This window comes from Procambarus clarkii, chromosome 70, assembly GCF_040958095.1.
Source record: "Procambarus clarkii isolate CNS0578487 chromosome 70, FALCON_Pclarkii_2.0, whole genome shotgun sequence".
Taxonomy (NCBI): Eukaryota; Metazoa; Arthropoda; class Malacostraca; order Decapoda; family Cambaridae; genus Procambarus; species Procambarus clarkii.
Genome location: NC_091219.1, coordinates 30,583,458 through 30,597,585, shown reverse-complemented (window position 1 = coordinate 30,597,585; position 14,128 = coordinate 30,583,458). Strand labels below are relative to the sequence as shown.

The 14,128-nt window shown below is 49.1% G+C and overlaps 1 pseudogene; it reads left to right on the top strand.

Annotated features, from left to right (window-relative positions):
• Positions 1-14,128, top strand: part of LOC138356117 (man(5)GlcNAc(2)-PP-dolichol translocation protein RFT1-like) — a 45,282-nt pseudogene continuing 31,154 nt past the window's right edge.

The window sequence follows — 14,128 nt, the reverse complement described above, 5'->3', positions numbered from 1 at the left end:
AATCTAGAACAGTACCAACCAAATAGCCCCACAGAACAAAGCCCAAGGATGTTTGGAATTTAGCTTAGAAGTAGTTGTACCCACATGGCTTGTAGATAATCTGGGGAACATAGTTGACAACCAATTGTGTTCACATCAGCGTCAGAACTGGCTTGGAGGGCTAGGAGAACCTGGAGCTCCAGTAACCCCCCCAAACGCTGGCAGTAAGTTGCAGGGGGGCTAATGCTAACAAGCTTGTGCTGATTTAAGAGAGATTCGATCATTTGTTGACATTGTTTGAGAGGGTTTAAACAGTTTGCGAGGCTTTGGTCTCTTTGAACCCAGCATAGGTCTGTATTCACGCATTGACTTGCCGAATCCTTTTCCGGTGGGGTGGCAGAGCGTCACCCTGCTCTCTGCATCTCTGCGAAGAGAGCCAGGTTCTGGCTCTGGTCCCTGGTAGACCAAACAGAATTACTGCTGCTGATGTAACCTAGTAGTTGGGTCAGTGAGATAGCTTCGTGAGCTACAAGGGACTCTGAGAAAAAGTAGCACAGGATAAGTTACCCCTGAACTGGCACCTTTACATAACTTTGAAAGTTGTCATATATTCTTCAAAATGCTGCTAGCATATGAATGTAGACGAAGAATGATTTTACATACAATAGCAATAATTTGTTATACTGTATAATACTTTTATTTCAGAAATCTTCATGAGCTATAAAGATGTCGGACCCAAAAGAATTAAAGAAAGGGGCAGTTGTGTCAGCCACCTATGACATGATTTTACAAGTAAGTGAAAGTATACAGTATCATTGGCTAAATTATATGAATTAATAAAAATAATAATAATTAGTATTATGATTTTTTTTTTACATTGCTTATACTCTACTACATTGTACTGTATACATAAATGGTACAACAATATATTTTTTCCTAATGCTAATCCAGCATTGAGCCATTCCAATATTTGGACAGGAAATTCCATTGAATTATCATTACAAAGAAACTGCTTAATGGGAAAAATTATAGGAAAAATTAGCTGCTAAATAAATTTATGTAAATGCACTAATGTATGATGCATCTCTGGAAGGTTGGACTACGAATCCTGTCTTTCATTCTGAATGCCTTTATTGTGCGCCACGTCAGTCGGGAGGTGTTTGCTGTTATGACTGTTCGACTTCACCTACTGTATTCCACGGGACTTTTGCTGTCACGGGAGCTTTCAGGCGAGCAGCACTAAGCTCTAAAGAATTTGGGGAAATTCACAAAGTTATCAATCTTATTTGGATTGGGTAAGTGATAAGTGTTTTGGGTAAGTAAGTTGATTGGGTAAGTTATTTGTTTTGGTTGCCGTACTATAGAATGGATATAAATTCACTTGAATGTGTCCAGCATAGGATGACAAAGTTAATTCCCCAAATTAGAAACGTGTCATATGAAGAAAGATTAACAAAGCTTAAATTGTATTGACTGGAAAGGCAAAGAGTTAAGGGTGACATGATAGAGGTTTACAAGTGGATGAATGGACATAACAAAGGGGGATATTAATAGGGTATTAAATGTATCAACACAAGACAGAACACGAAACAATGGGCATAATTTGGATAAGTTTAGATTTAGGAAAAACTTTGGTAATACTGGTTCGGTAACAGGGTTGTTGGTTTGTGGAACCAATTACCGCGTAATGTGATGGAGGTGGGGTCCTTTAATTGTTTTAAGCGTGGGGTGGACAATGTATATGTGTGGAATTGGGGTGGCTATAAATAGGAGCTGCCTCGTATGGGCCAATAGGCCTTCTGCTGTTACCTTTGTTCTTATGTTCTTATAACTGTCATTATTGTGTTTATTATTTTTATATATTTCTGGTGGCTCATCAGTAGCTTTGCTATAACACTGGCATTTGAGGGCTACACCTGACCTGGCATCCAACTATGGCCATATCATAGAAGTGAGGAACATGTGGGGATCAGGAATCAACCCACAGTGAGGAAGTAAAACAAATGAGAGAATGGTCACAAAAACACAAATCACTAGAGAAGTGTTTGGTAACATGTGAATAGCCAAACAAAACTCATAATGGCTGAAACCACCCTTTAATGTCCCTTTCCCTACTGCCACCAGGTGGCAAATGCCAAGCCACCCAGAGGTCTGGCAAGACCCACTGCACACTTTTGCCAGACATTCATCTGATTTGGCCTGGATGTTATTTCTCCAGTTCACTGCACCTGAAGACATGTTTCCTTAGTGGGTATAGTGCCTGTTTACTACTGTACTTGCATTTTAACAGTGTATTCCATGGTATGTTTGTTACCATTGGACATACAGTGGATCCATGAGCTGACAAACCCCTCCAGTAGAAATCTTGAATAGTCCAAACAGTTTGAGTTCAGTGCAAATTATTCAATGGATCAAACAAATGTTTGCTTCAGTGAGGATTATTTGACTAAGCTGCCACCAAAACCTACTATCACGACATGGCAGTGTCAACAGCTGAATTATTCTATAGTACATTTGTAAACTATTGTACAGTGCATGAAATCTTTTAACCCTTAAAGAGTAGTTATCATCATATGTTGATCTCCATGGTAATGCAGTCAGCATTATTCTGTACGTTGACATTAGTTATTATTGCCTGGTTTTTCTGGAGGGAAACCTCTTGTGGCTCTCTGAGGCTATATATTGAAATGGTTACCATCTGCCGAGTCACATCAGCCTAGGGAGAAGTGACATTTATTTTGCAACCTCACCAGGAAAGACAACCTGAAATTCAATGAGTCCAAAACACTTTTATTGGATTCAAAAAGAGACCGAAGTCTCAAAACCAGTGAAAAGAACACCTCCAACTATGTAGAAAATTATCAAATTATATTGTCAACTGATGACATTCGAACATTTTTTGAACAGTGCTCTGATGACACCTCTGTTTGAACTACAACTCTGTAAGTGATTCACCCACGTACATCAAATATAAATAATCTTCAACAGAATCTAAACCCCTTACCTAACCTATGCCTAACAATACACAGAACTTATATATATAATAATATTAATATATAAATGAGAACACACTGATTTAAATACAAAATGCATTAAATTTATGAATGCACTGGGGGATGGGGGAGGGGGGCTCAGCCACAGCTTTAACAAGCCTAGCCCGAGTATGGGTTGCTGTATTGCTTCACTTAGTTTCTGGATGTTTTCTTTGTGATAGCGATGGTTATAATCCCCCAGCTCTTATGCCTCTGTGAGGGAGGATCAGGTTTCTGACTCTGGTCCCTGGTCAAACAGAACTCCTATGCCTAATGTGACTCAGTAAGGGGAAGTCATTTCAGGAAGTCACCAAGGACCTACTAGAAAGAGGCATTTCATTACATTCAACACTGTTTTATTTACTTTGAATGATGGAGTTGCTCTGCCTCATTTTGATTTTGTTTTTCAAAGAGTGAAGAGGTCCAGTTACTAAAGGAGGAAAAGTGATGCAGCAGCAGTTAGTGATGCATCACTATCACTAAGTGGTGATGCAATAGGCATAGAGCACCATCAACACACTTCCTCCTATTGTCAGCCATTTCTGGGGGGAGCCCCGTTGGCTCCCCAGAGCTATCCAGGCTGATACGAATGTATTAGACTTTGGCATCAGTCAATGTGCATGGAGTTCTAGGCCTACCGGAACCACGAGTCAGAAACCTGGCCCCCCTCAGAGAGGCACGAGAAGCAATGACCCATAGAAACCCTCGTGTGGTTGGAAGCATTCTATCTTTGCCATCGACTGGGTCAGGCACCCAGAAAGGTAAGTGCCCCAAATAACAAGCTCATATTCTGGTTAAAAATATTGCTACTGAAAGCCGTACTAGTGGAACAGAACTCCCCAAAATGAAAACAAGCAAACGAGCATGACATCACCAAGTCGCTGCACCGCTGTCTGCGCAATCCCCCCTTCCCCGGGAGGGGGAAGGGGAGCTTGGTAGAAACCCCACGGGAGGGTCTGTGTTCCAATGGATGTGACCCCTGGATTCCCTCTCGCTTCGTGTGAGTTTGAAGGTTGCGCTGTCCCCTTGTCTCTGGGTGACACTCACTGGGTGTGCCTCTATCATGCTGCCTGACACATTCGACCCAGAGTCTAGCGAGGTTTTGTTGCTTGTCCTACTTCAGTTCACCCAGACCGATGATCACGATGTGCGGGTGTGGGCAGCTTCAGCATTGCATGCTCAATTTAGGTTGCTGCAGAGCACTAGGTTGGTTGCTACCCCGGATGCCCCAAGGCTGCCCTGCTTTGGTTATAGGGAACCAGACTTGGGGATGTTAGTCGCCTCATCTTTGGTTCCATCTGCACCCCCCTTGTCCTTCCCCTTCTGTATGCATCTTGGCCCTCCCCTCCCCCTTGCTTCCAGTTCCAAAGCATCTGAGGGCTTTGGAGTTGGGGCTGGGTTTAGTTGGTGTTAAGACTTGGGCAGTTTCGGCGAGTCCCCTTCCGCTGTGGTGACGGAGGCATTCGAGCCTGGTCCTCCGACCGGAGCTTCTGGGTCGGACCAATGGGCCTCCCTTTGTTCCTGCTTTTACGGCTGCGCCTGCTTTTTCTTTAGAAGTTGGGGGGTGGGGGAGGGGAGGGGTGGGGGGGGGGTTGGAGGACGGCTCGGCCCCGGGTCCTCGTGGGGAGGTTCCCGGGGCGGGGGGAGGAGTTGACTTGGGGCCTTGGGCTCTGTTGGTCCTCGCTTGAATTTTTGTACCCTCAGAGTGAGGCTTGGTGTTACAGGGAGTGGGGGTTCCCTTTTTTTCCCTCCTCACACGAGTTGGATTTGGTGTCTACCCCTCCCCCGGTTTGGTTCCGTGATCCCGAGAGTTCTTCGATCCCGTCTTTCCAGTGGTTTTCGGTCACCTGCATCCCGCCCCATGTGAAGGCCATTGCAGCTTACCTCCAGTGCGACCCGGATTATACCTTCGTAATGGATCCAACTTCTTTCATGTATGTGCTTCCTGTCCCTTCTGGGTTTGTTATGAGGTTCTGGAGTCATCCTGGCTTGCGGACTGCCACTTTTTTCTTGTTGGAGGTGTGGCATTCATTCTCTCGGTCCCTGCACGCTTGAGTGGCGCAAGGCTCATACGGTGGTTCAGGTTTTCCTGGGGGCAAGTTTGAGTCCCTCAGTGCATGCTTGTTCGCTCCTGCCCTTCCTCGGGATGTTGGAGTGGTGCTACTTCATGTGCAGGTTTCCTTCTCTTTCGGCTGCATTGGTCACTGAGAACTTGCACGCCTGTGGCCTGTTGGCTTCAACCTTGCGATTCTGTTCCCTTCTCGAACTGTTCTCAGACTGGTTTGAGGTGGATGTGGAGCGCTTGGAGCCACTCCTGGGTCTGGTGCATTGGCCTCGGCGGTGCGTGCGTTGTCTGCACTGTTGGAGCTGTTTACGTCGATCATGCGGGATGCGATGTTGCTATTTTTGCTTCCCGTTTCACATGTCAGCAGGCGGTGCTTGCTGCTTCTGTGGAATCCGCTTGGGCCCCTGTCTCATAGGCTTCTTGACCTTTTGCCCATTGCTGTTTGCAGCGTCTGCTGTTGTGCAGTATCTGCAAGCAGCTTTGTCTAGTTGTCCTGTGTCAGAATTGTTGGTTCTCAGGGGGGGGGGGGCCCATGGGGGGGTCTTCCCAGCAGGGTAATGCCAGGGCTCGGAGTTCTTTCTGTTGTAGTAGGCCAGTAGTACTAGTTTTGGGGCCGGCGTTACCTTTAGAACCGGCTTCGTCTGGTCAGTGTGGTGAGCTCTCTATTTTGGGGGTTGGGTTCTTGTAAGGGGCATCAGCCCTTTCATGGTTCGCCCTTTTGATGGGGTGTGGTGTGGGGGGGGGGGGAAGGCTCGCTCTGTTTGCTCACACCTGGTCCAACTCTTTGTGGGCCCTTCGGGTCATTTCGTGCACCCTGTGGTGGTGTTGGGTGGTCCCTCCTCCTTCGGGAGGGTCGGGGTTGGCGGGCCGGGCCTCCTCTTCTGTGATGTCAGGTCATCTCGGAGTGGGTTTGCTTGGGCGTGGTCGAAAGGGACCACCTCTTTCTGGTGGTTTTCCCATGTGTTTCTAGTTCCGAAACGGACTGCGAGGCCCTCAGGTTCATTCTGGACTTGTCCTGTCTGAACTTTCCCTTTCCTTCCCCTGGGAAGGAAGTGGGTTTTCTTCCCCTCCTTTAACTACTCAGTCTCGGGTCCATTTTCTGTTGGTGCTGGCTCTTGGATGGTGGTGTCCCTGGACCTCAAGGACACTTCTTGGGATGTCCTGATTCATCCGTGGTTCAAGGACTGGCTTGGTTTTGATGTGAGCAATCAGGGTTACTGTTTTCGTTGCCTTCTGTTTGGCTTGAATCTGGCACCTCACGTTTTCATGGGCCTTTCTCGGGTCATGGTGGCCCGTCTGCGTTTTTTTCGGCGCTTGGATTCTGGCCTACTTCGACGGTTGGCTGGTGTGGGCTCCCAGCCGGTCCGCATGTCTACTCGCCAGGGATTGGTTCTTTCCCAGCTCTCTGGGTTCGGGTTCGGGTTCGGGCTCCTGGTGTACTGGAGGTAGTCCCATCTGGTTCCCTCCTCAGATTTGGACTTGGCTGAGTCTGGTGTGACGCTTGGGACCGCTTCCTTGTCCCTCCCTTTGGGGGCTCTACTTTGGCTGCGGTCCAGCCTTCGCCTATTCTGGGGGCTCCCTGGTCACAAGACGGTTGTTTGAGGGTTTGTGTGGGGGCCTGAATTTTACCATGGTGGTCTACCCGGCGGGTTGGATTTAGCTTCGTCAGCTGTTCTGGTTCCTTCAGAGACCTCCCTTCACCCTCTCGCAACCATTGGATTCGGCCTCTGGGGGCCTTTCGTCAGTTTGCTGCATCGCCGACTTCCTCTGGGTTTTTTGGCGTTCAGTGCCTTGGCGCCTCCCCAAGGTCTCGCTCGGTGTGTTCACGGACGCGTCGTTTCTTGGCTGGGGCTTTGTGACCAGTGGTCATGGGCCATCCTGGCCATCCCGGCCACGTACGGTGGGCGTCCGTCCTTTCATCGGGCTCACAGCACAGTGTGGGAGTTTGCGGCTGTGTGGATGTCGCTTCGGTGAGTTTGGGTCACTCGTGGATCGACAATCCTGCTCCTTTCGGACTGCTCCCCAGTGGTTCATTACCTAAACTGGGGGGGGGGGGGTTGATGCGGTCATTGGCTCTTTGGGGCTGGTCACTTAGGGTGACCAGCAGTAACCTCCTTCTTTGGGTTACGTGTCTGCTGAGCTGTTTCTCCAGGTCTTGGCTCGATTGGAGACTTTCCAGGGAAGAGTTGTCCTTCTGGCCCCTAGGTGGCTGGCTCAGCCTTGGTTTCAGGCGCTGCTTGCTTGGTGTCTGAACCCATAGGTCTTCCCGTGGCTCTGCTTCTTTCAGCAGAATGTGTACAGCTCGGTATGTGGCTGGTTCGCTCTTCTCGAGTCTTTGCGCTTGGGCTTTCTGACTCTGGTCAATCATCACTTGTTTGATGTGCGGGGTGGCTTCGTTGATGGTGTCCCACCTGTGTGCTTCATCTTGGCAGCAGTATGAAGTTTCCTGGCAGTCCTTCCATTATTTCTTATCTCTGTGTAGGTGTACTTCTTTCTTGGATAGGGTTGTTTTGTCCTTCCTTTTGTGGTTGTTCCAAGACCGTCATCTTATGCCAAATACTGTCGCCTTGTATCATGCGGTACTAGTGGAGCGGCTGCAGCTTGCATTCGGTATTGATGTTACTTCTGCTCCGTTCCACAAGCTGTTCTTGTGTGTTGTTTTACCTCCGGCCTGCTCATGGGCCGCCTGAGCCATCCTGGTCATTGAACCGGGTGATCTCCTTCCTCTCTTCTCCTTGGTTTGTGGTGGCCCCTTTGGTTCAGGTTTGTTTGGCGAAGGCTCTTTTGTTGGCATTTGGGGGTCAGGTCGGGGAGCTTCATGCTCTCCTCCGGCGCAGGGGCTTCTGCTTTTTTGGTCCCGGTAGTTGTTTTCTTCATTTGCAGCTGTCTCCTTTTCTGGCACAGAATGAGACTGCTGTTTTCCGGAGAGGTCCTTCGGTTGTTAATGCTTGGTCAGGGCCACACTTGGGTTTGACCAGTTTCCCTTCTTTCCTGTTTTGGGGTTCGGGTCTCCCAGGTCATCCCGCTGGGAGCCGGGTCTGGCCCGCCTGCAGTCTATCCTCATGTTCATGGCTTCGTATGTTTGCTGTGTTGCTGATCGCCTCCCGGGTTTGTCCTTCTTATGTTATCTTTGGGTAAGTAGCTCTGGGGAGCCAATGGGCTTCCCCCCCCCCCCCCACCCCACAGAAAACCAGCATTGAATGTAATGGAACACCATTTTCTAGGTGATACCCGGAGGCTTCCCGGTAACTCTCCCTCTGGTTGGCGTTCTTTTTGCGTGTTTTGACATCCAGCCTCAGAACTGCAGGGTGGATAGCTGGGGTGAGGGTCTGGGGCTCCCCATCCCTATCCCTGGGAGGAGGAGGGGGTTGCGCATACAGTGGCGCAGCGACGTGGGGACATCATGCTCATTTTCATTTGGCGAGTTCTATCCAATAGTTTGGCTTTTAGTAGCAATATTTTAACCAGAATAGGGGGTTTGTTTTGGGGGCGTGTACCTTTCTGTATGCTTGACCCGGTCGATGGCACACATAGACGGCTTCCACCCATATGGGGGTTTCTATAGGCCCATTGCTCCTTGTGCCTCTCAGAGGGGGCTAGGTTCTGGCTCATGGTCCCCATTAGTCCTAGAACTTCATGCACTTTGACATGTACTTCATGCACTCCATGCACACAGTCAATGTGCATGGAGTTCTAGGCCAAAGTCTAATATATCCATATCAGTCTGGATAGTTCCGGGGAGCCTCCGGGTCTCACCCAGAAAATGACGTTTCATTACATTCAACACTGATTTTTTAAGAGATTTTTCTGGATAAGCAGCATTCATATAGAATAATGAGGGGGCCAAACTGGTATTTGTAATAAGGTTTAAAAGACTGAACGTACGTGAATTGGGAACCCCAGTACTGTATAACTTTGTTTTAACCTTGGTTAAAGCAACACAGTATTTTTAAGTGAAATTAGAAATATCAAATATTGAATATACTGATGTTTCAAATTCAATTTAGAAGTTCCTTAATTAAGCACTTTGATGCCAAGAGGATATCTACAATAATTTTGTTTTATTTTCTTAGAACATTAGTGTCAGGACCTGTGTGTGCCCTGAGTTGGTATATCTGGTTATATATAATGGAAAGGCCACCAGATACTGTAACCACGAACTACAATGCTGGGGTTGTCTTCATGGCTTTAAGTGTTATTGTTGAGGTAGCAGCTGAGGTGCCATTTGTCCTTGCAGAGTTACAGCTGTGGAGCAAAACTAAGGTAAGAGTTTGAACATGTATTTTATACTGTTGTTGCCTTAACTATAACAGGTGTTCAGAAAGTTTTGAGCCTTATTTTTTCTTAAAATGTAGTGGTAATGCTCCTGGCATGTTAGCATATGTCAGTATCTTAGAAGAGAAGACTCTGGCTTAAGTTTCTTAAGGAATGTTCTAAATTTAAGACAGTGTTGGTGCTTTGGAATTTGGAATGTGAAGTTCATTATAAACCATGCTGTGTATTACCATACAGAGCCTGCCTCTTGTATGTGGTGGTCAACTTAGAATCCACATCTTAACTGAGTACATAAAATATAACCCTGATAGCATGGTCACATACTATATAAGATATTTATTAGACAGTGACAGTGAATGAAAACATTGTTTTTGGCAAGACCCCCCACCCTATACTAGTATTTATGCACTGGTATAGCTAAGCCTTAGGAATTGTACCAGGACTCGACCCATGTTGACTTATTTGAGGCCAGGACCAGAATCTGGCTTTCTCTATGAGATGAGAAGTCTGAGAATCTATGATTTGCCTAAAGTGGTTTACCTTCTTCCTCATTTGTGTGGTGTATTTTAGGTCAGACAAGCCTCTGCTGGGACCCTTATGCAACTTAATTTTTCAGCATAGTGTATTAGGGTTCCCTGGAACTTCGGTTCTATGCAAGGCCACTGCTTCATTTATGCTTCATGTATATGCAGTACCAGAATTTCCTATCCTGGTGGCCATTCAGCTTTTCAGGTTACAATTCAGTGTGATTTTGAATGCCGTTGGTTGGTTGGTTGGTTGGTTTGTTCGGTTGCAACCTTCTCCTTCTTTTCTGGAGAAGAACGAGACGACTGCTCCCCGAGGGGTCCTTGGGTCATTGATGCTTGGTTGGTCAAGCTGGGGGTGCATCATGTTTTGTGTCCGGTTGCGGGCCTCGGATTCAGTGGCCTGGGATGCCCTTTGCGTTGATCCTGTTAACCACATTCCCTGTTCCTGGGCTTGGGTCTCCCAAGTCGTCTGCAGAATTAAGTCAAGGCAGCCTACAATCTATCCTCGTGCTCATGACGTTAGGAAGTTTGCTGCTTTGGCTGCGATGTTTGACAATATGTCTTGGACTGATATTCGGGTGCAGGGATTTTGGAGGTCAAACAGGGTCCTAGCTGCCTGATATTTGGTTAATGTTCCTGCTCCTGGACACTCATGTGTTGCTTTGGATCGTAGGTTGCCGCCAGTTGTTTCGATTTCGTGTTGAGGAGTGTGTGGCGGCTGCCTACCAGGTAAGTCCCTCTTTTCCTTATCTTTGGTTAGGTAGCTCCAGGAAGCCAAAGGGGCTCCCCACAGAAAACCAGCATTAAATGTGATGAAACACAATTTTCTGGGTGAGCCCCAGAGGCTCCCTGGCACCCTCCCTCCAGTCGACATTTTTTTTTTTTTTTTTTTTTTGCATTGTTTTGATGCTTAGCTTCCGAACTGGAGTGCTAGGTAGCCGGCGTGCAGGGGGGGTCCAGGACTCCCCGTTCCTCCCTTGGGGCTTCCCCCTTCCTCTCGGGGCGACTGCAAGGTTCACACCTTGCAGTCGCCCCATTTGCTTGTTTGCTTGAGATTGGAAGAAGTTCTACCCCTCTGTTTGGTTTTTGGTTTCAATTTTCTTATCATGTGGGGTCTGTTTTGTTATGCCTACCTTTCTGGGGTGCCTAACCCCAGTCGATGGTAGATAAGGAAAACCCCCAACCATGGGGATCTTCCAGGGTCATTGCTCCCTGTGCCTCTCTGAGGGGACCAGGTTCTGGCTTGTGGTCCCCAGTAGGCTGTGGTCCTACCTCAGCGACTGGCTGGTTTGGGCTCCCAGCCAGTCCTCTTGTTAGCTAGCCAGGGATTTGGTTCTTTCCCAGCTCGCCAGGTTTGGATTCTTGGTGAATTGGAGGAAGTCCCATTTGGTTCCCTCCCAGATTCGGACCTGGCTGGGTCTTGTATGGGACTCTTGGACCGCTTCCTTGTCTCTTCCTCCGTTGTCTCTCCTGTGGCTGCGGTCCCGTATGTGCCTGTTTCTGGGGGCTCCCGGGTCACTCGGCAGTTGTTCGAGGGACTGTGCGGGATCCTGAACTTCATGATGATGGTCTACCCGACGGGTCAGGTTTGGCTTCGTCGGCTCTTCTGGTTCCTTTGGGGACATCCCTTCCGCCTTTCTCGCAATCACTGGATTCGGACTCTTGGGACCTTGCGTCGGCTGCTGCATCGCCGGCTTCCTCTTTGGGTTTTTCGTGGATCAGTGCCTTGGCGCCTGCCTGAGCCTTCGCTTGTTGTGTTCACGGACACGTCATCTCTCAGCTGGGGCATTGTGACCAGTGCTCGCCAGGCCAGCCAGGGACGGTGGGGTCCGTCCTTCGGTCAGGCTCACAGTACGGTGCGGGAGTTCGCGGAGGTGTGGTTTTGCGCTGCAGAGGGTTCGGGTCGCCCACGGATTGACGATCCGGCTTCATTCGGACTGCTCCCCAGTGGTTCATTGCCTGAACTGGGGGAGTTCGATGCGGTCCTTGGCTCTTTGGTGCTCGTCGCTTAGGGGTGACTAATCTGCTGAGTTCTCAGGGTTTAGCTCTCCTGGCTGTTCACGTGCGGGAGTGTCTGTCCTGGCCGACGGGCTGTCTTGTTTCGTTCCCCCTTCCACGGAATGGATGGTCGACGCCGACTCCTTCCTTTGGCTTTGCCGGAGGTTCAGGGGCCCCAAGGTGGAGCTCTTCACATCGGTGTGGTCGAGGTGCCTTCCCATATATGTGTTGCCCTTCCCCGACTGCGAGGCCGTCGGGGTTATCTTGAGGTTATCTTGAGATGATTTCGGGGCTTTTTAGTGTCCCCGCGGCCCGGTCCTCGACCAGGCATCCACCCCCAGGAAGCAGCCCGTGACAGCTGACTAACGCCCAGGTACCTATTTTACTGCTAGGTAACAGGGGCATAGGGTGAAAGAAACTCTGCCCATTGTTTCTCGCCGGCGCCTGGGATCGAACCCAGGACCACAAGCCCAGCATGCTGTCCGCTCGGCCGACCGCTCCCAGTCCTGACCAGGTTGATGTCTTTTGGCAGGACTGGTCGAGGTGGGGGTTCCTGTACCTCTTTCCCCCCGGTTCAGCTGTTGCTCCAGGTCCTGACTCGCTTGGATACTTACTAGGGGAAAGTTGTCCTCTTGGCCCCGTGGTGGCCGGCCCAGCGGTGGTTTCAGGCGCTGCTTGCTCGGTGTCCAAACCCGGAGGTTTTACCGCGGCTCCGCCTGTTTTAGCAGATCGGACCGGTGCGTCACGTGGCTGGTTCGATCTTCTCCTCGAGTCTTCACGTATGGTATTTTTGACTCGGGTTTATCATCTCTATGGTGATCAGGTGGCTTCCTTGTTAGTGTCTCACCTGCAGACTTCTTTTAGGCGTCAGTATGAAGTTTCCTGGCGGTCCTTTTGTTTCTTTCTGCGTCTTTGTCATTATGTTTTGCTGTCTGTTAGGGTTGTGTTGTCCTTTCTCTCTCTTGGTTGTTCCAGGACCATCATTTTATGTCTAACATTGTCGCCTCATATCGTGCTGCGCTGGCGGAGCCGCTTGAGCTTGCTTTCAGTATTGACGTTATGTCTGCGCCATTTCGCAAGCTTTCTCGTGCATTGTTTTCACCTCCGGCCTGCTCATGCTCTGCCTGAGCTGTCCTGGTCATTGGATAAGGTGCTCTCATTTCTTTCTTTTTCTTGGTTTGTTGTGGCCCCTTTGGTTCAGGATTGCTTCTTGAAGGCTCTTTTTCTGTTGGCATTGGCCTCTGGGGGTCGGGTCGGTGAGCTTCATGCTCTCCTCCGGTACAGGGGTGTCTGCTCTTTCGGTCGTGGCGATCGGTTTGTCCATCTGCAGCCGTCTCCTTCTTTTCTGGCAAAGAATGAGACTTTCCCTCCTGCTTTCCAGAGGGATCCTTGGGTTTTTGATGCTTGGTCGGTCAGTCCGGGGGTGTATCATGTTTTGTGTCCGGTTGCGGCCCTTCGCCGTTATTTGTGCGCCACGGCTTCTTTGTCCGGGGATGCCTTTTGGGTTGATCCGGTTTCCCTTCTTCCCTGTTCGCGGGTGTGGGTCTCCCTGGTCGTCTGCAGGGTCTATCCCCTGGCTCATGATGTTCGCAAGTTCGGTGCTCTTGCTGCCGTGTTTGGCAATATGTCCTGGGGCTGACATTCGGGCTCGAGGATTTTGTCGGTCGAACAGGGTCCTGGCTGCTCGGTATCTCGTAAACGTTCCTGGGCCTAGTCGGGCCTGTGTCGTTTTAGGTCGGCGGTTACAGCCAGTTGTCTCAACTTCGAGTTGAGTGAGCAGCGACTGCCTCCCGGGTAAGTCCCCATATTTTTCCTCTGTTGATAGTTAGCTCTGGGGTTAGCTGATGGGGCTCCTCCCATCAGGAGAGGAGCCAACATTGGCTGTAATATTGGCTGTAATCAAACCAACATTGAATGTAATGAAACGCCATTTTCTGGGTGAGCCCCGAAGGTTCCCTGGCACCCTCCCTCCCTCTTGTTGGCATTTTTTTTTTTGTGTTTTTTTATGTTTGACCTCAGAACTGATGGCTGTAGTGGCCAGACACGGAATGCTTCCAAATACATGGTCCCTGGTAGGCAAGAACTCCAATCGACTGATGCCACGGTCTAATACATACATATCAGCCCGGTATGCTCTGGGGAGCCTCCGGGGCTCACCCAGAAAGTGACGTTGCATTACATTCAACGTTTTTTTTTTTAATTCATAAACCTTGTTTTAGCTGTAAGATTTGTAAGTCATTTTCCTTTAATAT